Source organism: Sinohyriopsis cumingii, chromosome 12, assembly GCF_028554795.1.
Source record: "Sinohyriopsis cumingii isolate HCF-2022 chromosome 12, ASM2855479v2, whole genome shotgun sequence".
In the NCBI taxonomy this organism is placed as follows: Eukaryota; Metazoa; Mollusca; class Bivalvia; order Unionida; family Unionidae; genus Sinohyriopsis; species Sinohyriopsis cumingii.
In genome coordinates, this window is record NC_142972.1 from 65,365,805 (window position 1) to 65,378,537 (window position 12,733).

General features: G+C 38.4%; 1 protein-coding gene across 1 annotated transcript in view; it reads left to right on the forward strand.

Annotated features, from left to right (window-relative positions):
• LOC149786605 (cadherin-related family member 2-like) overlaps nt 1–12,733 on the forward strand; it is a 143,199-nt gene that overhangs the window by 97,732 nt on the left and 32,734 nt on the right. The window lies entirely within an intron of this gene.

The following is a 12,733-nucleotide window of genomic DNA, read 5'->3' on the forward strand; positions in this document are numbered from 1 at the left end:
TTGTCTAGGTGAAGGTAGATACCATTACCAAAACGCTTCTTTAGGTAACCGTGCTCGAGGTATCCCATGGGTCACTTTTGTCTCGCTTGACAATGCTTCAAGGACTAGTTCACCCTCCCAACAACTGCTAGAACTGCAGTTGATGTGCATGGATATAACTATTTGCCTTATAAACAAGATAATGTTGGCAAAATCCACCATGGACACGATTTATTAGTGATTTTCCATGCTCTGGTTGGTTGTTAGAATCAAGTTATGTACCCAGCCATGCTCAGGCCAACCGTTATTGTATCCAGGGATGCTTAATTGTATCCAGTGATTTTTCCCAGGATATTTACCCCACGGTGTCTCCTGAAGTTTTACAAACGCAGCCGCGACATCATCACTGTGGACTTCGTTGCTCGACACCAAACACAATTTTAAGCGATTGCGGTTCTACCATTAGGTGTTTGAACTCAAGTTTACGAGTTTTGACTTGGCGTATGAATACATGATTGTGCTGTACTACCTCCTGTCATATTCAACTTGGCGTCACGGGTGAAAAAGATTTGCATTTACCGTCATTGATTTTCAGCACATGCAAACCTCCAGATAACCCAAACATGTGGACAAGATTCAAAACAATATTCTCTGGTATAGCTGGATCAGGAGCAAAAATGTTTTTGAATCCGATTTTAGGAAGGTTAACATGGGATCGGTTGAACTAACTGGCATCGACGGACGATCAACAACATCGTGACAAAGATGCACATTGTCCACCACTGATTTTTTATCTACACTTTATGAAGCTCCTACCATTGATGACTTTCATGGGAGTGAGGATAATATTGTTGAGTACGATGAGGTGACCCTTCAAAACAAAAGCACATACGTGCTTTACATCATACAGCGATACGCCCGCTTGCTTAAAGTAATCCAAGACAACAGTACCATATGTAGCCAGGTACTCTACGAAAGAGTTTACAGAGGCAATTAAGAATCTTCCAACGAACGAACCCCCAAAGTATCAATGATGGAAACACTGCCTCAATTTTGTTAAGGAATATAACCAGCGAATCAACAACCCTAAGTATAATGCTGCATACAGGCCTTTCAAATCGAAAGACCCACTTTTAACACTACAACCATAGTTATTTGGTTCACTTGTTGATGCAAATATGCGTGCAAAGTGGTGTTAGTATACTTCCATTATATACCGCAATTTACGATTTAATGTTTACAGGCTGAAATATATATCAACGATTGGGACAAGCTTAATGTACCAATACAAACTCGAAGCCATCTTGCAATCATTCCATTAGCACGTGAAATCGCATGGTCGCAGAATATATCACCAGTCTTGATAACACTGAGAAACTGTTTCAACAAACGTGAAGTAGAGTTCAGCAAGAAATCCACCCAGTCTGCTTTCCTAGTTGATCATATTGCACAAACTCTCGCTCAGCCTGGAAGAGAAAACTCTTGAATGTTAATTAACAAAGACGCACTTGTCCGTGCAACAGTTTTTGGACTAGGATAAGAATCGTTTCAGAAACTAAGCTACTGTGTCATCAATATGGATTATATATATATATATATATATATATATATATATATATATATATATATATATATATATATATATATATATATATATATATATATATATACATCCAGGACCCAAGAAATTACAATAATCCACGGAAGGAATTTTCCTAAGGTTTTATAACAATTATACAAGTGAGAAATAATATTTGGAGACGTGCCTGTGCGTATTTCAGCTGAAGTTATCTAGCCAGGCACACTGAATGGCAAAGATCTTGTATGTCAGAAGATAGATTGTATTATTGACGCCACATGCTAACTTCTCATTGATCCTGTAGTTAACTCATGTTGTCGAACTTCCGAAAGATTTGATCTCGAGCAGATGTTTGCAAAATATGAAACACTTGTTTATACAATGGTATATGCCTAAATCCGTTGGTCTCAAGTGAAGTTGCCCTGGTACGTAAAAGATGGTCCTTGAGAATGTTAGGTCAAACAGTACATTATTTGAGAGTAAATATATATGTTGATGATTTGCATTGTAATGTATTGTGGTACGTCAACCTTTTACAACATTATTTAGTGCAACAGTTCAGCAATTATTAAGAAAATCTGGATATGGTTCGCTCACGTATTTCTCAGAGTTGAATATATAAATAAAACTGAATACTGCGGGTTGAATCATGCGATGGTACAAGGAAGATAACAAAATCTCCCACCTAAGGTCCCCAGCCCCACCTTGTCTTAAAATGTTGGTTTCATCAGCAGACGACCCCAAAACAGGATGAAGGAGGCCCCATGCCATTGCTCGTTATGTTGGTAGAACTCTAGCAGACTGTCCAACAATAAGTCAGCCTGGATGAGTGGGTAGAAGTTGTAGTGCAAAGTGTTTTGTTCCGTTTATAGGTACCCCTCCCCCGCAATCAATACCAAACAAGCTGTTTTATTATATGCTACTGATGTAACGCTTTAGGCAATCTAGCTTGTATATTAAGCGCAGTTCAATGTGCATCTTTTGGGCAAAGGTGTTAGCTTTCTCTAGTAAGGCACACACACACAAACACCACAGACACCCCAAGTCCTGCCACACATCCAGTCGTGATCATTTTGATTATATTTTGCTCAAAAGTATTTTATGCTTGGCATAACGCAATGCTTTACCTAAGGCTAGATAGATGGTTAAGATAAAAGTGCAATAGTGTATGTGTGGGAAATTTGGGCTCAAAAGGTGAAAGCTTACCACGGTATTGGAGCCAGGAAGGCCTTTAATATACATATATACATAGACATTGTATTGGTCGGCTAAGTTTTGAATGTCCACGAGTTTTCAAAATCATTACCTGTCATTCTTCCGAAATGCCATACGCGAGCTAGATTAAGCTTGTGGGGTAGGCAGCGATTTAGTCCAAACTGACATTTGACATAAGTTGGTTTTAATTAGGTATAACAATGTGCTTACTGTAGCGGACGACATCATGCCGATAGGCACCAATATCAATGATAATTCAGTAACTGTTTATACACGCCCCCAAAAGCACAGCTGACAAAACATAAAAAGGTAGACTCTGACACACCTCCGACAAGTGCAATATCGATGTTTATTCCAGCTTGAGAAAAGAGACTGCGGAGAGTAACCCTTGTTGGGTACGACTGTTTCCTACGGTTACCGTACCCTTGCGGAAGAGATAAGGTAGCTAACTGGCACGAAAAGTTCTCAATGCCATTTTCGATACTGTAAATGTGGTGTATGCTGTCGATTGGCCTGGAAAAGAGTCTCCCTCCTGCCCTCAAACACATTTGTGTGGTACCTATATGTACCAGGATAGCTGAAAGAAGGGCAACGTTGTAATACTAACCATGTACATTCTGTAATGGACTACAGGCTAGAGCGTGCAATTTCTATGATATGGTCGCTCGTATCATATTTCTCATTAACAACAATGGTGCAGAACCTACCCCCGTATTTGTGCCTGAAGAGCTGGGGTTGTTGTTATGTTGCTGTATTTATAGGGTTTAACGCCATTTTTCAGCACAATATAGGCTATACATGGTGGCCAGTATAAATGGTGGAGGAAGAACCCGGGAAGAGCCCAGAAAGAACCATGCCCCAACGATAAGCTAGTGGCAAGCTTTCTCACGTACATATATTGGTATAGCCCGAGACTCGAACCCACGAAGACAGTGGTGAGATGATAGTGGTCCGTAACGGTGAGCGCTTTAGACCACTCGGCCAGCCGGGGCCCTAGTTCGGGTTGTGTCCTCTGACATACAACTACCGCCGGAACAGGTTATTCCATATACACATCACTGACACATTCATTCGCTTGTGCTGCCGGTTGCACTCCAAACAAGTCAATCTTACATTGCGTTTTGAGTATTAATTTGCATATCTAGGCGGTGTACACAAAACTAATGCGTTTCTTTTTAAACGTATGCCCAGAGCATTTTCACGTTGCAGGATGCATGTCGGTTTTACTTATGTTGCTTAAGACCGTGAGATCCAATGTGGCAGTATGCTAATGCATGTGACAGGTTTCTTGTTGGATAGCCTTGATGAGTTCGTGCTCAGTCGAAATTCGCTCAACATCATGATCAGCCAACACATGCCTTTGAGTTTTTGGGGTTGTAGAATATGATATCATTTTAAAAGATCTCATTTTAAAGGATAGAACATCTTATTTAAATATTGCTTCTTTTTAATACCCACTGTCACAATATTGACCTTGCTTTAGAAGGAGCTTCCATTGTTGTCAACAATAGGTCTCCTTATAATGCCATTCTCTTAAAGACATTTACAAGATGTGTGGTAAGAGTTACTCTTAAACGAGTGATTATATTTTGTTCCATTTATATACAACGATGTGCTAATTTACAACCAATTCAATTAAACAAGCTCGTTCAACAGCTACCTACTACATTTGTAATACTTCGGGAGTAAAATATCCCATCCATTTTTTACGAATCAAAATGTATAAAGAACATAGGAAACAAATAGGATATTACATTTTTGGGTATGTTTTCTGTCGATATAATACCATGTTGCCGACGTATGTACATCCAGTAATAGTGTATATACATACATATGATTGACAATTTGTTCACCTTCTATGCTTTTGGATTACGACTGGAACGTTACTGATGACCTTCATAGCAACGACAACTTCTCACTCTCGCTGAGAAACATCGATGAGCCATTTTAGCAATGGGCATTAACGATGTCCAACTTAGTCTAGTTCGAAACACTTTGCAATTCTTAATAGAGTTACACTTATAAACGTGAATGATCGTGTTCATCGCCCTCCATCTATTTGTTTCGAGATTGCAGAAGAATCCATTCCTAAGTTCGCATCGAACATTGAAAAAGTTAAAATACCATAGTTCACTGAAGATTTAAAGTAACCATTAGACAACGCGGGGATGCTTGCCATACAAATCAAGAATGTAAGTGAACATAATGGAAAATATGTGTTTCTACTTTAACATTTCGATCCTCTATTACTTATGTATTGGACAAGATTTGCAAAATAAAAAGTAACGGAAACAACAACCCTTTTTGTAACCTAAAACTATTTTGCAAACTTCAATTCTAAACATGACATAGGAAATGTACTTGCTGAAACACCTATACTGATTGTTCAAATAGAGGTTTAGCAGTTTTCTTTGACAGAAAACTTACCATCATTCTGCACGTTAAGAAACAAAATCTAAATATTTCAAAATCTTTGATTTACTAAGGTAGTTGCGCTGTGACTGGACTGAACAATTGTTCTTTCTAGGATTCAAAACGTACCATGATTGCGATTCTTATTGTTCAGCCCAAAATTCATATTTCAAGATGCTTGACCTAGTTCATCATCAAGCAATACGACTAGTTTTTTTAAAAAAAACAATTTTTGGTATTCCCAAGTGCAAAACTACGGGTGAAGAGAATGAGCCACCTATATCATATCGCAGAAAAACATAACCTGTACAATATGCCGTAAAAGAACAACCTTTAAATCCTTGCAATTGTGTTTGCTTTCCTACCATTCTCTAACCTTTATATGAAAATAAACCAAATATCGCTCCTATCTTTAGCATTAGCATATATTCCAGCCTCGACAATGCAATAATTGACTTTTCAAAAATCCCAAACAATTTTCTTTTACGTAACTCCTACTTGGATTCTAAAAAGGCCGAAGAATTGGGGACAAATTCTTCCATTTTTCATACACCTTATAAGGAACTTGTTTCCATATGTAAGAGCTACACAAGAATTTGAGTATTTTACCCAACACGCGTACTGTCCATCACACCAAATTGTCTTATATTCTCTAAATACCCCTTATACACAACATTTACATTCCTCGTTGATAGGGGACATTCATATATTATCCTCGCCATTCATCGTTTTATCTTGGTTCTTTGAGCGATTAAAGCTCGTAACAATGGTCTACATTTCATATCCTAACAAATTATCATATAACCTTGTTTTGTTTTATGGCGCTAAATAGTCTCACACTGCTGACAATTCGCCACTATCAATCAATCACACAACAAATTAAGTAATGGATCTATTGATCAATAATCATTTAACAATGAATCCATTCAGTTAATCAATTAACGAATCAATCAATTGATCAATCACATAGTTAATAATTCCATAGTTCAATATATTTATACATCAATCAGTCAGTCAATTATTAAATTGATCGATGAAGCAGTCAAGCAATATATCAATCAATCGGTCATCACAGCCTGTGAGATGAATTCGTGCTTCAAGCGATATACTGTTAAATATGCTGATTCAAATACTCAAAGTACTCGTCGACAATCCAAACCTTGAGAGACTATCCGATAACAAGCTCATGGGTGCCGTGCACCGTGATGGTTTAGCCAGCCTGAGTCCATTATGACCTGCTCGGCAGCTTCTATCGTCACTTGAAATATATCCCTAAGCACGAGCACCGGCTCTTCTCTCTCTCGGGAACATAGTAGATTACGTGAGTGTCTACAGAGTACTTTGATGGTCTTGTCCTGCAAATCAGTTCGTTTAGTGTTACGCGTGTCAACAGGAACCCATTTGTCTAAAAAGGGGCTTTTGGGAGATCGATCGCAATAGACGACCTGCACGCTTACCTGTTTCTGCCACCCGAGAAAGACTTTAAGAATGTATATGAGAACTGTGCAGATTTTGGCCTAAATAACGATCGTCTTGGTGAATTTATATCTCAAAGGGTCGTTCGTTCAATTGTTTTGTCTGATCCAACGTTGATAGGTTTATGTGTTGAAGCCTCATTCACGTATTATTCCTCTGCAAGTCCGTGGTTTGCGATGAGGACTAGCAGATTACGGCCGTGGATGATGTATTTTTGCTCGTACGGTCCTGACGAGTCGACGTCGCCATTAAATGTGGAAAGGTGCTAGGTTGAGAGCGAGTCACTGGCACTGGTTGCTGTCGAGTCCGACACTTTGATTTTCGCTCGCCATGTATTCAGGCTTGGACATGTAGGTGGCTGTGTCGCTGAGGGCCAAGGGTATTTCCTGCTTCATCAGCCACTGCCCCAAACTGCATCAAATTTTGAGACTGTTAGTATCGTTTGTTTCGCACTCTAGTGTGGCTCATTCAGAACAGAACACTCTGCTGCGTTGTAGCCTTCGACACCTCCCTGCAGTGGCGAGTTTTCGGGCTAAATGTACAAGGAGTCGGTTGCAATACATAACTCCTCGATGGAGAATGTGTGAAGCATACTCATGAGGTTATTTATTAACTGGGATGCGCAGAGGTATGTTTGCTGCGATTGCCAGCTATCGTAGTATGTAATGTTGTGTTCCAGTCGGCACCTTGTTATTGTTAACTAGCAATATGCTTTCCACCGCCGATGGGTACGACATGTCCAGTTCCCCTGCGTAGGGGAATATATCGCATATCATGAGATTAGAGACGTTGGCGCTGCTACCAGTACAATTTTCCGTGATAATTCGGCACAATTCCTTGTCCTCTGATAACAATACATTCGTCTATTATTTTTGTTGTTTTCATTTTGTCTTCGTGTTACAAAAGAAAAGTTGGCCTCGGCCACCTCAGTTTGTGTTATCGCAGCCGACTTGATCATAAACCTCAGAAACGCGATGGAGACCCACTACTGGTCGTTGCATGTGGCTTGAAAAGGAAGTGTTAACACCAGGTGGGAATGACAACATGGCAGCTGGACAAGGTCCTCCTCAGAGAGTGCCCCACTAACCGTCACTTGAGATGATCATGTCGCTCAAAAGTATTGGGCGCTTTCTCCTCTTTCAAGGAAACTGCATGGGCAGCTGCATGGGTAACATGTGGTCATATCAAGGCTTGCCATCTCCGATACGTTATGGCTTTTCCAGAATCCACTATGCGCGAACTCGAGCAACCCGAAAAATATTCCTTTACTTTGTCGCTGTCACGCTAGCCACAGTAGATGATTGGCTTAAGCATTGACTATGAGATGCTCTGGGTTCTATGTGTACTTCCTGCAGATTTTAATTATCTGTGCATGCTACTCTTTAGGTATAAAACATAGAGCATATTTCAACACAGACTGTTTCATGGATTCAGGGTGGCATTGTTTACCGTTCCACTATTAAGGAACCCACACAGCCATTGAGACGACACCATGTTGCTAGATGGACAGCCTCCAAGATTTATCCGTTGTGGAACTCTTTTTTTGCGCTGGTAACTGGAGGGTTGCCGATCAGTCGTGTGAGTTGTGGTACATGAGCTCAACCTCCAGCTATTTTGGGCAGTAATTTCGGTTGATGTTGATATTGTCGTCGGTTAATGACCCTTAGGATGACGGCTATCTTGAGATTGTTCGGGGCTGGCAACGTCTTTGACGGTAACATCTATTTCGTGAACCCGACGTTCCCATAACTCCATGTTGCTGATGAGAGTGCTGCTTTCTGATGTAAGTAGAATAGCATTCCGCTACCCACGACTCGTTTTAAATTAATATCGGAGAGGGGTAGGCAGATTCGCAGAATGACAATCCTGCACTGCTACACACCTCACTGGCCATTGCGTATGCGTACCGTACTAAGTCCCATAGATGTCGATAAGGAACCTTGGGCTTGTTTCACGTGTGATTATGTTTAGGCTCCCACCCTTACGAGTTTATACCTTCACCGAATCTAACTCGTCAACCACGATCCACTTATTGCTGGTCGGGCGTTGGGTAATAAAGTTAACGCGAATGAAATATTATCTGCTTGCAAGGATGGCTCGCTCATCTCCAAATTCAGCCGCCCACCATGCAAACTAAAACGTTCCGAGACGATTATATCCCCAACGAATCGTGGTTATCGCCGTAAAATGTGCTTCATACATGCACCACACCATCAACCACACATTAAACTTTAGCCTTGCGAAAAGTGCGGTAAGAGCCCCTGACTGAATTTCTGGGAATATAAACGGGAAATAGTTTATATTCTAACATAACCGTGTCGCGGAAATACTTCAAAACACATCCGCGAGCAGCATTATATCGGTAAACAAATGCAGATTATGATAATAACTCATGTTTTTTGCAACTCAATGCGGACAAGATTTCAATTTCATGTTCATAACACATTTTTGGAAATAACCTAGCCATACAATTATGAATACAATGACTCGATTGGTGACAAATACATTTCAATATCCTTCTTCCATTCGCTCATGTACTAAAATGGATACACTAAACTTTGAGTTATCAAGTCAGTGCTAGTGGTATCCTATCGACTAGTGGTTTCGAAGCTTTCTGTCGCTTGATTATTAACAGTCATGTCTAGTCATGAATTCAGAAACTGATAAATATCGATGAACTGTAGTTGTCCGAGTCCAACACCAAGTAGTGTTTCCTATTATATGGGATGACACTTTTTGATGCCTTTCAAGCTGACGCTACTACATGTATTATGAAATGACTATCATAACCGAGCTGATTATGAACCACTGCAGGATTTGTTTTACTTGGTTTAATTCGTAGATATAGATTGCATGCAACGTATTCATCTCCTATGTACATGCTAGTGACGAATGTTTGATCATTAACTTTGAAACTTTCAGTTCTATCGAAAGCCCTATCAAAGATTTAGCTATGAATGGTCTCCTAAAGCTCACGAATACCATTGTTATCCATAATCATGTCAGGTGTTGAATACAGATATTGTCGGATACATTTCTCTATCAGTTGTATCTGACAACAATAAAACAAAAGCTACATAGGCCTGCTCAGATTTAATTTAAGCATTCGACGTCCGCGCAAAACATATTGGGTAAAACCAATTTTCGTTACTCTGCCGTAAACTTTGAAATGTTTGACCAGGTTCTGGCATAATCGTACGTTTTTTTTTATCTATTCCACCGCAGTAACAGTCATGGTCACAGAGCAGGTGTTAGATGCTAAATACATGCATGCAACATCTGTATGGACATGTCTTAATCTGGTGCGTGTTATTTTATCCATAAGTAAAGGGATAGCGACTATGAACCAATCATGTTGCTTAGCTACCACAGATCAATCTGATAAAGGCTTATTTTCCACATACATTGTCCACCAATGTATGAATAGAGCAGATACATATTGATCTGTTGTTGCTAGGCGACATAACTGTTTGCGAATTTAAGTTCATCATTGCTGCTATGAAGCGACATAATTAAATGATGATGATGAACAATATCCGGTTTAAATCCTGACCTCCATGAGTGTTGTAACTTCGATATGATATAATGAATAGCATTTGATAATCAATGTAGGTTGGTGGTAATGGTACATGCAATACTGTAACTTTTACATCAGCCAAAATCTGCAATACAACGATGATTATGTTCATCGTCAAACAAGCGTGCAATGTTGGGCTAGTGGAGGAATCTGGGTACTCAGTTATGTTGCACTTTCATAAGGTATCTTTCACAGTCTATCGTGGTCCAACTGACATACATACTACCACAAGTGTAAAGAGTGTATGTTCTTAAAATAAGTAACATAAAAAAGCAAAAACAACAAGCTGTGTAAAATTGAACAAATAATTTATTTCCCAAGAAAACAAAGTGAAAAATGAGACAAAATTACTTACGGTATTGCGATTGAAATCCAAAGAATAATCCAAGAATTGAAGACACAGGTCCTAGTAATAAAAAGTCCTGAATAAAACTCAGTTCAAGTCTTGAAGATATTTAAAATTGAGGGCGATGAAGTGTATGTTATGTCCTGCGAAGTGCTGGTGTGTCAACAGTCTCTTGTTTAATGACATAAATATTATTTCAGGTTTGAATTCAATATAAATTCCAATGAATGTCATTATCCAAGAATTTTGCCAGAGCGCTTGTATATCTCCAGAGAAAATAGTCACTTGAATTCTGAATGTGAGGAAACAAATTCAACCCAAAGTGGTCACAACATAATACAACTTAAAGTGCTAGATGTTAAGGCACGACTTGTAAAATCCTTACAGTAGCAGGATACTATAGTTATCTGCTTGACATCACAGTTTGTTATTTAAAAACAACAGCCATTACATAATGAAATAACAACTTTCTAGAATGATCTAAGTAGCCGTGTTTATTTACAATACAATAGCTTACAAAATTCACTTAGAAATATCTAGAACTCCGACCGTATTTAACATGTTTATGCCTTCTTGTTTACCTAAATAATAATCCTGATAATAAGCTCATACACATAGAGAATGGTGTAGCTATTATTAATTGCTTGCATAATTCAAATAAAAAAATAAATACATCTACCAGGTCAAGCAGAATTGAACTCAATTCTGTACAAGGTCAAGTCCAGCAAACAAAGTTACATTACAATAACAGTTAATGAAATATAAAAAATTAAAACTAACAGACAAACAATTAAATGAAATATCAACGACAAGTATTCTACCTTATCTTGCATCTCTCAGTATTTGCATATATGCTAATGTACGGATTGTTTCAGGTTTTGTACCGTTGATGTTTTATTAGCAAACGGTTATAGATTATCCAAGACAACTACCTTAACTGGTGTAACTGAGGGTCCTGATAACGCAAGTATGTCGATTTTTCTCACACGGTTTGGTATTCGCATTCCATGCATTGCCCCATTTGCATTAGTCCAATCACAGCTGATATACTTATATCTAAGGAAAACATTCATTAGTTGCATATTCTGTCAGTAATTTTTTTCCACTAGCAGGATTAAAAACAACAATTGCTTTAATCATGTTTAGTATCTCCTTTACTCTTGTGTAAGTTTTCTCAGTTGCAACGGGTGTTTTTACAGTCATAGGTACCGGAAAATCTTCGCCGGCACTCACGATAATACTCAAGAACAGATTCACAAGACTGATTATCTGATTTAAGACATGGATGAGCGTCTAGACCATTACGTACCGCTAGCAAATATGACTTAAAATATTATTAAAGCTATTTTCAGAATGTATTGTTTACCTTTTCCAGGGCATACATTTCCTTGATTACATTCAAATGCCATTGAACCTGTAATATGTACACAGCTTTATATAATTGCATGTAATTTTTCCACTCGCTGTTGTTTGTTTCCCAGTCGTCGCCACCTGCTGTATATGGACACTCAGTTTAATAATCATCTTATACCTTATAGACTCACGGATTTAAATGTTAGATTTATAATATTTCAAAATTGTAAATCAAACGTTTGCAGATAAATAAGCTTATTCTTCTATGGCATGCTAAGGTCGTGCTAGGACTGGTCGATATCTTATCATAATAATGAGACTGAGTAGGTATCATGCCTCATTTGGGTGTGTTAAACATATTTTCATTGTTGAAAATGAGTACTCTTTGGATATTGCTGGAACAAACTGATACAAAGGTGACTAAGCGGTGATAATTATGATGCAGGATAAAGGCATTATTTCAAACCATTTTATTTATGAGAAAGATAAAAATGGTGAAACAGAACAAATCCAAATATATTCGACTAAAATGTGTCAGCGTTCTAATTAGTTATATTGTGTTACGAGTATATAATGTATAGCCCTTTCATAGTCAGAATATCTTTATCATATAACTGAATGTCTCGAGGAATCAAGGTCAAGAAACATGTTATGTTATAAATACAACAACATTTAATACATTGTCAAACTGTTTCACTGAACAGTTTCTTTCTGGCTATTTTAAAAAGTTGATTTATACTTTAAACGAATACTTAATATCTTCTTGCTCCTAACACATCTTTCATGGTACCGTAAT